The following is a 13,500-nucleotide window of genomic DNA, read 5'->3' as shown; positions in this document are numbered from 1 at the left end:
GATCTCACGTATACAAACTGGATACATTAGCTTTTTGTCTGAAATGTGAAAATTATCACTCTTTTAAAAGCTCGAGCTAAGGTAAGAGGCTAACACTAGCAACTTTAAAACACTTTTAAATAAACCGTTGCTGTCTAATCATAATCAAGAATCAACAGTGCGATAAACCAGCTCTTCTATCTGCTTTATGGACATTACTTTTCAAAGTGCATTGTGGGAAATATTGAGTGTGCTACCTTTTTTACCAATTGGACATTTGAAATAGTGCCCCCTGTTGGGAATAGTGTGGACTTTCAGACACAGCCATAATCATGTTCTCGTAGCTTTGTTGGTTTGTTAGCGAGATATAAATGGATTAGCAGATGGTAATGAAATTTAAATGGTCAGCATGAAATTATGAACTGATAAAAAAGATCTGTGCCGGTTCAAAACAAAACAAATCAAAACTAATACTAAACAAACAAGGAAATACAGCAAGTTTTTTTCTGGTTGTTTATTTTCTGAACACAAGGGCTACTGTAGGCTGTAATCCATGTCAAAACAAGAGCAAAACAACAGCTGTCTTAACTCACTAGAGCCAGTCTGTCTACATTTTTTAAAATGTCCTGTTCCACCTTGCGATGTCATGAAGTGATATTTCAAGTCAACAGCTACGTTTTTCCCTTTAGTTCAGTAGAGACTGAAATTCCTGGGCTGGAATGATCCAAATGATTCAAGTGAGGATGTATGGAGTTTAAAAACACAATGGAGCACTTCCTGTATTAACACATGATGACATCACAAGGTGGAACAGAGTGTTTTCCGTATGAGACAAGAACTCAGCCTAAATATGCAGAGTTTGTGTGTTCAACATGTATGAATGAAACAAAACACAACTCCAGGTATGTTTGTGATGAGGAAACAACATTATAGCCTGATCAGAAGACTTTATTATTATTTTTTCTTTTACTTTTCTTACACTAAAATAATAGTCTGAGATTGTCACCTCTCTTCTCATTATAGATTACATTTTCGAAACGGCTTTACCCCTGACCGCACACTCGTTCCTTCCCCCTTCCCACTTTAAGCTAACATCTTATTAGCGTTCTAATACCTTTTGATTGATGACAAAAATCCCCTCTGTGGCCGGAGTTGGTTCAGTTGTAGCAAAAGTGGAGCAACGTCACCACGATGTCTTTTAATGGGGTTATTTTCAAATTGATTCTATGATTTACACGATTGCAAATAATTTAATATGCCAGCCCGGTTACGTTGTTGTAATAAGCCATCTAAAACAATTTATTGGATGTTCTCTCACAATAATTCATAAGGGTCATGCATGTTTTATGAGCGATCAATCAAACTCAAACTGCAGCAGCGTGGATAATGAGGAGCTGTTGAGAGGCTATCAGGCAGTGGGACGAGGCAGGGGAGCCATTTCACTGATTTGACTTGGAACACGCTCAACCAAGTCAATGCGTGTCTGTACAGATGCTAACCAAGTCTTACAGAGCATCCCTAAAGTTGCAGTATGTAACTTCCTTAAAGGTCATACATATATTACACGAAATTGATTCTTGTGAGATTTAAGTCGTGTTATAACTTGTCCCTAACTTGCAAACTTGTAAACATCTTCCCAAACATAAGAAATGCCCATTCTGACTATTATAACTCCTCTTCATCAGACTTTAGGGTAAATATTGAGCCATGTCTTCTTCAGTGTTGTTTAATCTTGGTTATATTGTCCAAACACTTGTGTAAAAATATAACATACATAATTGCAGACTGGATATTATATTATTAATTAAAAAATGCACCAATTACGTTAACTTTAGCTCAGTTTCTCTGCTGCTTTCCGAACCAAATATCCAATTCCCATTGCTGCCGCTGCAACCGGGACAACCAAAGGATTCACTCCTGAGGCCGCCAAAGTGACTGCTCCCACGGTACCGCCCACCGTATAAAGCACAGATTTTGTAGAAGATTTCTTATCTTCACTGTTTCTTCTTCCTTTTCTGCAAAATGTCCAAATAAAAGCAGCCCATTACAATGTTGGTACCAGACATGAAACACACTACAGGGTCAGAGACTCTAAAAGTACATTTTCAGATTTGATTAAAAGCGTCCTCACCTGTCACCCTCCATTTTTGACCCTAGGTGTGCCCACTACACGCCACAGATAGAAACTGAAAAAAGAACAGAAGAACACATAAATAATAATAATAATAATAATAATAATAATAATAATAATAATAATACATTTTATTTATAACACACTTTACATTTGAACAACAAATCTCAAAGTGCTACAGTAAAGGCACTACGCACTGCACTGCGGTCACCCACTGCTGGGGATGGGTCAGATCCAGACATTTCTTACAGGGACCATAAAGTCTACATTACCTCCCTTTATAAACACAGACACAGCCTCTAGTCAGTGACTTACAAGTTTAGTTCATAGAAAAAAAATAAAAAAAAATACAAAATAAATAAAATAATAATAATAATAATAATAATAATAATAATAATAATGTATGTTTTATTTTATTTAAAGTCATTATTTAATTTTTATTTATTTTACTATTACATTTTAATGCCTTTTTTCAATGTATCAATATTATTATTATTATTATTATTATTATTATTATTATTATTATTATTATTATTATTATTATTATTATTATGTATTTATTGATTTATTTATTATGTATTTATTGATTTATTTATTTAATGTATAATTTATGTCAAGTAAACATTTCACTTTATTTTACGATGAAACACAATAACATAATATACATAATGATGTCGAGATCAATGTGTTCGAACAAGAACAATCAATCAATCAGGAACAAAAACAGCAACAAAAACACTCGTCTGTTTTGACAAATGTTTGTGGTTTGTTCTTCTCTCTGGCAGGGGGACTGCAGGTGTAAATCAGCCCAAGGCAACATTAATGTTCTAACTGTACATGGTCAATTTTTTTTTTTTTTTTTTTTTTTTTTTTTACTTTTGCCCAGAAAGGAGAGGGAACAAGAAAATATATTTAATCCCACCTCCAGTCTAACATAACATGAGCTTTCTTTTGTATTCTTCAGACATTTTACATCAGACCATACAGACCATTTACACATGAGGAACTTGTATCTCAATAATCTATCACCACATTACAGTAATAAAAAGGATACCACACACAAGGAAATTAAAGATACAGGTAAATTTGATAGACATCACATAACAGGAAACAACCTGCCTAAACCAGCACAGCACTAGGGAGTACTATTATAATAAGACCTTCTCTTTAGTCTAGACATGTTTATATAACAACTTGAATATTTGTTTGAAAAGTTCCTAAGTTGTTAGTTCAGTTTCTATACCATTGCAATTTGATCGTAAAGTATACTTCTGCCCCAAAACACATGAAAAACAAGAGAATACTTACCACAGTGAACAGTGTGCCCTCTGCTGCAGAAATGATTTCACACAGATATATATCTTCAACAGGAACCTCAGACTGTAACCCTTTCCTCTCCTGTCTCGTCACAACAGTTTACCACAAACACTGCATTATTCTCACACTTAAGTTTTGGTGTTGTGTGCTCAGATCTGTTTTGTGATTTTAAACAGTAAAATGTAAAAATAAATGAACTAGTAAAAAAGTAAAAGTTTAAACAATGGTATTTCTCTATTTTCTATACAGTTTCACTTTCACTTTTGCAGAGCATATGATTTCCAGTAAATAGTGTGCTTTACAGTGGCTTGTAGTTGTAAAACAGTATCAGAGCAGTAATATTAGTTGCAGTAAAAGTAGTTGCAGTAGTAGTAGTAGTAGTAGTAGTAGTAGTAGTAGTAGTGGTAGTAGTAGTAACAGTAGTAGTAGTAGTAGTAGTAGGAACAGTATCAGAAGAAGTCAATGGTGGAACGTAACAAAACAAAAAGAGGTCCTTATGTACAAATTTTATGTAACAGTAGTAGTAGTAGTAGGAACAGTATCAGAAGAAGTCACTGGTGGAACATAACAAAACAAAAAAAGGTCCTTAAGTACAAATTTTATGTATCTATCTATACTGTATTTAAGTAAATGTTAAAGTAGATAATTTTTATTTTTACTCCACTACATTTGAGAGCATCTATTTGTACTTTCTGCTCCACTACATTTTTAAACTGGACTGAAAAGTAAAAGTATTTTTTTTTTATTATTGTTTGAGACCTGCTGAAAAAGCTGAGGGTTTATTTTTAACACCTTCATAATTCGAGCAAACAAACAAACAAACAAAATAATAATAATAATAATAATACAAATTAAAACTGCTAAAAAAACACAACCACATTTGAAGTTTTATTAGATCTCAAAAATCTGTGCGAACTTGACTCTTAAACTACATTTTTAAACAGGTACCTTATATCTCCTTGAGATTTTTTTGCTCAACAAAATTGAGTACTTCTTCCACCACTGCAAGTATTATCAGTATATAGTAGTAGTTATAGTAGCAGATAAAGAGTTAACAGTGGTAGTAGTTGTTGAAGTAATAGTAGTAAATGTATCAGAAGTGGTATTAGTAGTATCAATAGTAGTAGTAGTAGTTGTAGTAGCAGTAGCAAGAGTTATGTTCAGGTATTGCACTGGAAACTAGGTTGTCCATCACATAAGCAGGACATTAGCACTCATGTAAGTCATTCATGAACCAGTATAGACACTGAAGGCATTGTGGGTGAAATGTCTTGCCCAATGACACAACTATCCATCCATCCATCTTCTTCCGCTTATCCGGGGCCGGGTCGCGGGGGCAGCAGTCTAAGCAGGGACTCCCAGACTTCCCTCACCCCGGACACGTCCTCCAGCTCCTCCGGTGGGACCCCAAGGCGTTCCCAGGCCAGCCGAGAGACATAGTCCCTCCAGCGTGTCCTGGGTCTTCCCCGGGGCCTCCTCCCGGTGGGACATGCCCAGAACACCTCCCTAGGGAGGCGTCCAGGAGGCATCCTGAGCAGATGCCCGAGCCACCTCAACTGGTTCCTCTCAACGTGTAGGAGCAGCGGCTCTACTCCGAGCTCCTCCCGTGTGACCGAGCTCCTCACCCTATCCCTAAGGGTGCGCCCGGCCACTCTGCGGAGGAAGCCCATTTCAGCCGCTTGTATCCGCGATCTTGTCCTTTCGGTCATTACCCAGAGCTCATGACCATAGGTGAGGGTAGGAACGTAGATTGACCGGTAAATCGAGAGCTTCGCCTTCCGGCTCAGCTCCTTCTTTACCACAACGGACCGATACAGCAACCGCATCACTGCAGACGCTGCACCGACCCGCCTGTCAATCTCCCGCTCCATCCTTCCCTCACTCGTGAACAAGACCCCGAGATACTTGAACTCCTCCACTTGGGGCAGAGACTCACCACCCACCCGGAGAGAGCAAACCACCTTTTTCCGGTCGAGAACCATGGCCTCGGATTTGGAGGAGCTGATTCTCATCCCAGCCGCTTCACACTCGGCTGCAAATCGCCCCAGTGCCTGTTGCAGGTCCTGGCTCGAAGAAGCCATCAGGACAACATCATCTGCAAACAGCAGAGATGAAATCCTGTGGTTCCCAAACCAGGCCCCCTCCGGCCCCTGGCTGCGCCTAGAAATTCTGTCCATAAATATAATGAACAGAACCGGTGACAAAGGGCAGCCCTGGCGGAGTCCAACATGCACTGGGAACAGGTCTGACTTACTGCCGGCAATGCGAACACAGCTCCTGCTCCGGTCATACAGGGACCGGACAGCCCTTAGCAAAGAGCCCCGGACCCCATACTCCCAGAGCACCCCCCAAAGGACACCACGAGGGACACGGTCGAATGCCTTCTCCAGATCCACAAAACACATGTGGACTGGTTGGGCATACTCCCATGAGCCCTCGAGGACCTGATGGAGAGTATAGAGCTAGTCCAGTGTTCCACGACCAGGACGAAAACCACACTGCTCCTCCTGAATCCGAGGTTCGACTATCGGTCGGATTCTCCTCTCCAGTACCCTGGAATAGACCTTACCGGGAAGGCTGAGGAGTGTGATTCCCCTGTAATTGGAACACACCCTCCGGTCCCCCTTCTTATACAGAGGGACCACCACCCCGGTCTGCCACTCCACAGGTACTGTCCCCGACCGCCACGCGATGTTGCAGAGACGTGTCAGCCAAGACAGCCCCACAACATCCAGAGACCCGAGGCACTCAGGACGGATCTCGTCCACCCCCGGAGCCTTGCCACCGAGGAGCTTGCCAACCACCTCAGTGACTTCAGCCAGGGTGATGGACGAGTCCGCCTCTGGGTCCCCAGCTTCTGCTTCCTCCTCGGAAGACGTGACAGTGGGATTGAGGAGATCCTCAAAGTATTCCTTCCACCGCCCGACAACATCCCCAGTCGAAGTCAGCAGCTCTCCACCCGCACTGTAAACAGTGTTGGTGAAGCACTGCTTCCCCCTCCTGAGGCGTCGGACGGTTTGCCAGAATCTCTTTGAGGCCGTCTGATAGTCCTCCTCCATGGCCTCCCTGAACTCCTCCCAACCCCGAGTTTTTGCCTCTGTGACTGCCCGAGCCGCGGCACGCTTGGCCCGCCGGTACTCATCAGCTGCCTCAGGAGTCCCACGAGCCAACAAGGCTCGATAGGACTCCTTCTTCAGCTTGACGGCATCCCTTACTTCCGGTGTCCACCACCGGGTTCGGGGATTGCCGCCGCGACAAGCACCACAGACCTTACGACCACAGCTACGAGCAGCCGCATCGACAATAGAGGTGGAGAACATGGCCCACTCGGAGTCCATGTCTCCAACCTCCCCCGGGATCAGGAAGAAGCTCTCCCGGAGGTGGGAGTTGAAGATCCCCCTGACAGAGGGCTCCGCCAGACGTTCCCAGCAGACCCTCACAATGCGCTTGGGCCTGCCAGGTCTGTCCGGCTTCCTCCTCCGCCAGCGGATCCAACTCACCACCAGGTGGTGATCAGTTGACAGCTCAGCCCCTCTCTTCACCCGAGTGTCCAAGACACGCGGTCGGAGGTCAGATGACACGACAACAAAGTCGATCATCGACCTCCGACCTAGAGTGTCCTGGTGCCACGTGCACCGATGGACACCCTTGTGCTCGAACATGGTGTTTGTTATGGACAAGCTGTGACTAGCACAGAAGTCCAATAACAAAACACCGTTCGGGTTCAGATCGGGGAGGCCGTTCCTCCCAATCACACCCCTCCAAGTGTCACTGTCGTTACCCACATGGGCGTTGAAGTCCCCCAGGAGAACAACGGAGTCCCCAGTTGGTGCACTGTCTAGTACCCCTCCCAGGGACTCCAAGAAGGCCGGGTACTCTGCACTGCTGTTTGGCCCGTAGGCCGACACAACAGTGAGAGACCTGTCCCCGACCCGAAGGCGCAGGGACGCGACCCTCTCGTTCACCGGAGTGAACCCCAACACGCAGCGGCTGAGCTGTGGGGCATTGAGCAAGCCCACACCAGCTCGCCGCCGCTCCCCGCGGGCAACGCCAGAGAAATGGAGAGTCCAACCCCTCTCAAGAAGTTGGGTTCCAGAGCCCAAGCTGTGCGTGGAGGTGAGGCCGACTATATCTAGCCGGTAACGCTCAACCTCCCGCACAAGCTCAGGCTCCTTCCCCCCCAGCGAGGTGACATTCCACGTCCCCAGAGCTAGTCTCCATGTCCGGAGATCCGGTCGTCGAGGTCCCCGCCTTCGACTGCCGCCCGGATCTCTCCGCACCCGCCCCTCATGGCTCCTCCCGCAGGTGGTGGGTCCACGGGAGGACGGCCCCACGTCGTTTCTTCGGGCTGGGCCCGACCGGGCCCCGTGGGGAAAGGCCCGGCCACCAGGCACTCGCTGCCGAGCACCCACCCCAGGCCTGGCTCCAGGGTGGGGCCCCGGTAACGCCAGTCCGGGCGACGTAACTGGCCTCGCTGTTTTTCTATCCATGGGGGCTTCTGAACCGCTCTTAGTCAGACCCGTCTCCGAGGACCTGTTTGCCATGGGTGACCCTACCAGGGGCATGAAGCCCCTGACAACATAGCTCCCAGGATCATTCGGGTGCTCAAACCCCTCCACCACGTTAAGGTGGCGGTTCGGGGAGGGGATGACACAACTAGCAACTAGCAAACTATTTTTTTTATGATAGCAGAGATGCACTATAAATGAAAAATACAATATTTAATGGCACAATATGTCCTGTCGAATTAAAACTAAAATGCACGTGCATTTGTTTGCTAGTCAAACAGTGTCAAAAGAAGAACTTAAAGCTCCTGTATTACTCAAAATAGTTTCTTATGAGATTCAAGGTATGTTAGAATGTTGTTACCTTATCAAAACCTGGAGTTGTGTTTTGTTTTATTCACATGTTTGAGTAATCCAGCATTGTTAGACGATCTACATTGGCAAACTCAAACTGCTCTGTTCCACCTTGTGATGTCATGAAGTGGTAGTTTCCAAGTTAACTACTTGCTTTTACCTTGCGTTCAGTAGAGATAGAGAATCCCAGCTGATATTGTGATACTGATACATACATTGTTCAACCCAATTATAAAACAACCCCAACTTAACCACAAATATTGCTACAGTCTTTTTAAGTGAATATATTGAACCTCCCGGGATTCAAAAACTCCTTAAATCTCAGTACGGCACAGCTCCATCTGGCTAATCTCTGAGGGAATCGGCGCAGTGGGAGCGTGATCTGTATGAAATTGCTCAAACCTAAATGTTCAGGTAAATGTCTTCTTCAAAGATCCGAGTTTCGTGCGGTTTGAATGCCTGGAGCTTGTACTTAATATGTTACGAGGGAGGGGGCACTAATCTACCCCAGGGGACATGGCGTCGCTAGCTCCATTACCTGAACGTTATTGGATAGGCAGCAGACATCGGGGGCGCGTGCTGGAGGTGTATGGCTAATCCGCTAACCACACACACATTTAATTGATCGCAGTCTGATCTGTATCCGAGACGGTCCCGCAGGTGAGCAGTGGCGTGGAAGAGGCCAACTTAACCTTTTCGTGCTGATTTGACAGAGCGAAAGGGCTGGGGAAAGGAAGCGGACCCACTGCTGCTACAGAGATTAGAGTGAGGACAATTACAGTCACGTCTTTGTGTCACGGCTCTTGTACGTTTCAACAGGGAACCTCGGCTGAACTATAGCAAGATGAACACATTTTTATTCATATGACTTTGATTTTAAAATTCTGTTGATGGTTTTTAAATGTCTCCATGGGCTGACCCCTCCCTGTCTCTCTGAGTTTATTTCTGTCCATTTTCCCCGTAGAACTTTGAGATCAGTAGACCAGACGAGTTTGGAAGTTCCAAGGTCTTAGCTAAAAACTAGAGGGGACCGGGGGGATGTTTTGCTGTAGCAGGTCCCAGACTCTGGAACAATCTTCGTCTGAGTGTGAGAACGGCCCAATCTTTATTTTGAAATCTTTGTTGCATTGGCTTTTAACGCGAGCAGAGCAGGACACTTATGTTCTTCCATCCTGTTTTGCATGTTTTGTTTTACAAGACTGTACTTTATATCGCCTTTGTGCAGCACTTCGGGCAGTTGTGTTTGTTTTTAAATGTGCTTTAGAAATAAATTTCACTTGACTTTGATCCCTTATGATTCTCTGTGTGATTCTTACGTAATAGCAATTTTAATATTCAAGTAGCACTACATAACATCTCTGGTGTACGGAACTGGGGCCGGTGCCATTACATCTCTTAGCTGCAATGTCAAAAACAATAGTAATGTACCATTGTTATAGTGCTGTGACAAATTGTGGCCTTTCCAACCTCAACAAATGTATACAGATATGGTAGGTATTGTTGAAGTGTCTTGCTCAAGGGCACACTGAACTTCATAAAGCAGGGGTTTAACTACCAATATGTCATAGAGGCCAAACGGTGTTCAAAAACAATTATGTCCGGTTACAAATATGTAATAGTAGCAGTAGCAGGAGAAGCAGTAGTAGTAATAATAGTAGCCGTAGCAGTAATAGTGGCATTAGTATTCGCAGTACCAGTAGGAGTAACAGTAGCAATAGTAGCAGTAGTTGTAGCAGCAGCATCAGTAGCAGTAGTAGCAGCAGAAGTAGCAACCGCACCAGTAGCAGTAGCAGTACCAGTAGTAGCAACAATATTAGCAGCAGCACCAGTAGCAGTAACAGTACCAGTAGTAGCAGCAGTAGTAGCAACAGCACCAGTAGCAGTATTATTACCAGTAGCAGTAGTAGCAACCGCACTAGTAGCAGTACCAGTAGTAGCAACAGCACCAGTAGCAGTATTATTACCAGTAGCAGTAGTAGCAACCGCACCAGTAGCAGTACCAGTAGTAACAGCAGCACCAGTAGCAGTACCAGTAGCTTTACCAGCAGCAGTAGTAGCAACAGCACCAGTAGCAGTATTACTACTAGTAGCAGTAGTAGCAACAGCAGTACCTGTAGTAGTAGTTGTAGTAGTAATAGTAGTAAATGGGAGAAGTGTGGCACGCTGCTATGAAGATTAGAGTCAGTCGACACAATTACAGTCATGTGATTTTGTCAAAGCCGTTTCTACTTTTGACCAGAACCTGGCGCGACCTAAAGCCAGTTAAACACATTTATATTCTCAAGGCATACGGATCACTTAGATTCTTTATAGTTTATACTTTCAATTTAATTTTCAAGTCAAGGAGGCAACACACACATGATGCAAGCTTCAGAAATGCTCATCAGGAGAATTATAAAGCACTTTACCTATATGACCTTTTATGACATGGGAAAACTAAATACTGCGCATATGAGATCGGCATGTGTTAAAGCTGCACTGTGAAGCTTTTCTTTAGAGACATTATTGCTTTGGCTGAAATGGTCCACAGTATGGTATTAAACTTATCCAATACCTATAACTTGGCCTGGTGTTGTTACTTGCTTGTACTTATGAAGATAAACAAGTTAAATGCTATACCTTGGAACATTCATGGCAAATAACATCTCAAGCAGATGGCATACTCACCCCTGAAGAGTGAGGCACTGCACCTTCAAAACTGTATAAAACTGTGATATTAGTATAAATTTGTGTTATGTTCAAACTGGATAAGCACATTAGCAAGGAGCCTAAACTGAAAGAAGCTGGACTTTATGAGTGATCTTAAGTAAAGCCGTACCTCCCACAGGCGGATTTTGAAAACGCTAACCACACATTTGCAACATCGTGTTTGGATTATTGTAATTTGTTGTCGATGGGGCTGGACCAGGGCTCTCTGCCGAGCTAAAAGAATGTCCAGAACACTGCTGCTCGTGTTACTACAGTCCTGTACTCCACCCAGAGCCCTGAGGTTAGCTGGCTCAAGACCAGAGGTAACAGAGCCTTTTCTGTGGCAGGGCCCAGACCATGGTTTGTCAGATGTTCTCAGTCTTTATTGCAGTTTAAGACTAGACTGAAAACCCACTTCTTCTCCCTGGCATTTAATACTAGCTACACAGGATATCTTGGTGTTTCATTGTTCTTTTCCCATGTATCGTGTTAACTGTATACAGTGGTTCCTCACTATATCACAGTTCACTGTTCACTTTTTGCAGTCTTGAAGATTTTTTTTGTGCAATTTTGCATGCTTCATTTACAGTGTATGAAGGCGCATTGTGTCCTGATGTGCTGTGTCTCCTGTACAGTACAGAATGCATTCAACCAAATTTACATAAATATTCGATGCTAGCAGTGTGACTCTGGGGCGTCAAGAACACATTGGATGCCTCTAGTTGGACGCCTTTAGATTTAAGGACAAACGCTTCCGATGCGCGTCATGGACGCTCTAGACATACGTCATCTTAATGCGTGTCCAGAGCGTCCATTGTGGTCTGCGAGTGCCTTCGGATGTTTTGTTTTCCCTGTGTCTTTGTGATCGCAGCAGACCAAGTTGAGAGAGTGACTTTAATGTATTTATTACATAAAACCCATCAACGGAGGCGATCAGCTCTGCGGAGGCATGTCTGTGACTAGCCTTTAGACTAGTCGGTGCACCCAGTATAATTAAGTTGCCACTAGTTTGCTGATGTCTTTCTACTTCTGGATAGTAAGCGTACTCTCTGATTGGGTGACACTGTGCACCAAACGTCTAAAAGTCCAGATTTTTCTGTTTTTGGATGCGTGAACAAAGCGCTTGATACCTGAACGCTCAAGACGCGCCGCATCAACGGCAGATACGCGACGCGTCAAGGCCATGTTTGATGATTTAGCGATCTCTTCGGGTCTCTATTCGAACCCTCCTTGCGGTTAGCTGTAAGATTCTGTCCAATGTTTCACCCGCAAGCCTACATCCCCCATGCTCCCACATGACAATTATCAATAAGTATACAAAAGCATGATACAAAACTATACACTACAACTCCACAAACCTGAAGTGATGTGCAGTAGCTTCATTAGTGGGATGAACAACAAAAGGTAACATGGCGGTCTAAATATGTTCTGTGTCAGCCCAGAATACCCCAGAGAAGTAAAATACCCCCTTTTAAATATAGAGTTTAATACTGTGCTATGTGACTTTGCCCCCATTTCCAAAGACAATTAAACCGCTGCAGGACATGTGGTCACTCTAGAGGCCAGCTTTGACCCTAAGCATCATGGGATTTTGAGTCTGTACCATTGCATTCACCACTAAAGTCACTCAGGTCATTTTGTTTGATACATAGAGCAGAACACACCACCTACAAATGTGCCCTGAATAGTTTTTGACCTTTAAAATGTAAAGTCTGCCACATTATCGGCTGGATCTGATTCCAATAAATCATCTGAAATAATGAGAGAAGAGATGGTGAAAGTGTGTGTACATTCTCACAAGCTGGAAGTTTAGCTTTATTGTGATTTAAGAAATAAATTGATCAGTTTTTATAATTTAATTAAAATTTAATCGACAAAGATAGACTTTCAACATTGGGAAATTAATAAACAAAAAAATTACTTTTATCATACTCTTTTCATCTCTCTGAAAAGTAGCATAGGAGTACTAGTAGTAGTAGTAGTAGTAGTAGTAGTAGTAGTAGTAGTAGTTGTTCATCTAAAGGTGAATCCTGCTCAGTGTAATGTCACCTGTAGCGTTTGGCTCCAATCAAATCAAGCTCATCGAGGCTAGCAGTTATAGAGGCCAATATAGGAGCTGAGTTTCATATTTGGAATTCTGACCAAGAGTATCATAGCAACCAAAGAGCCAATCTGGAGCAAGGCTGTTAACGATAACGCCCTTTCCCTCCCGCACCACTAGTTTAACAGGGAGTGTGTGCTTAGCTGTCAATCAAACCTGTTGCTAACGCTAGCGAGAGCAACCTCGGGGAAAGAAGACACCTGATTTGTTCGTTATTAATGTTCTTATCTTGATTTACAGACACAATAGTGAAATAAAAATACTAGGATCATGTAGAGCAGGTTAATACGGACAATTTAAGACCAACATCACGAGCCAGAGTTGATGGAGCCAGAAGCGCACCCATGATCACTACCTATTTGGAACGTTGCAGCTAGCAGGTTACCTATGTCCATTTATATATATAGTTTATGGTTTCACTCAAT

At 43.5% G+C, this 13,500-nt stretch overlaps 1 long non-coding RNA gene across 1 annotated transcript; it reads right to left on the bottom strand.

Annotated features, from left to right (window-relative positions):
* Positions 1-586: 586 nt before the first annotated feature.
* LOC117391819 (uncharacterized) lies at positions 587-3,467 on the bottom strand. Its single transcript, XR_004543018.2, has 3 exons — positions 3,419-3,467; positions 2,111-2,165; positions 587-1,994 (listed from the first exon to the last, which is right to left on the bottom strand). It is a non-coding gene; the product is annotated as an uncharacterized LOC117391819 (long non-coding RNA).
* Between the last annotated feature and the right edge of the window lie 10,033 nt (positions 3,468-13,500).

The sequence above is a fragment of the Periophthalmus magnuspinnatus genome, chromosome 3 (genome assembly GCF_009829125.3).
Source record: "Periophthalmus magnuspinnatus isolate fPerMag1 chromosome 3, fPerMag1.2.pri, whole genome shotgun sequence".
Classification (NCBI taxonomy): Eukaryota; Metazoa; Chordata; class Actinopteri; order Gobiiformes; family Gobiidae; genus Periophthalmus; species Periophthalmus magnuspinnatus.
This window is presented reverse-complemented; position numbering and strand designations above follow the sequence as displayed.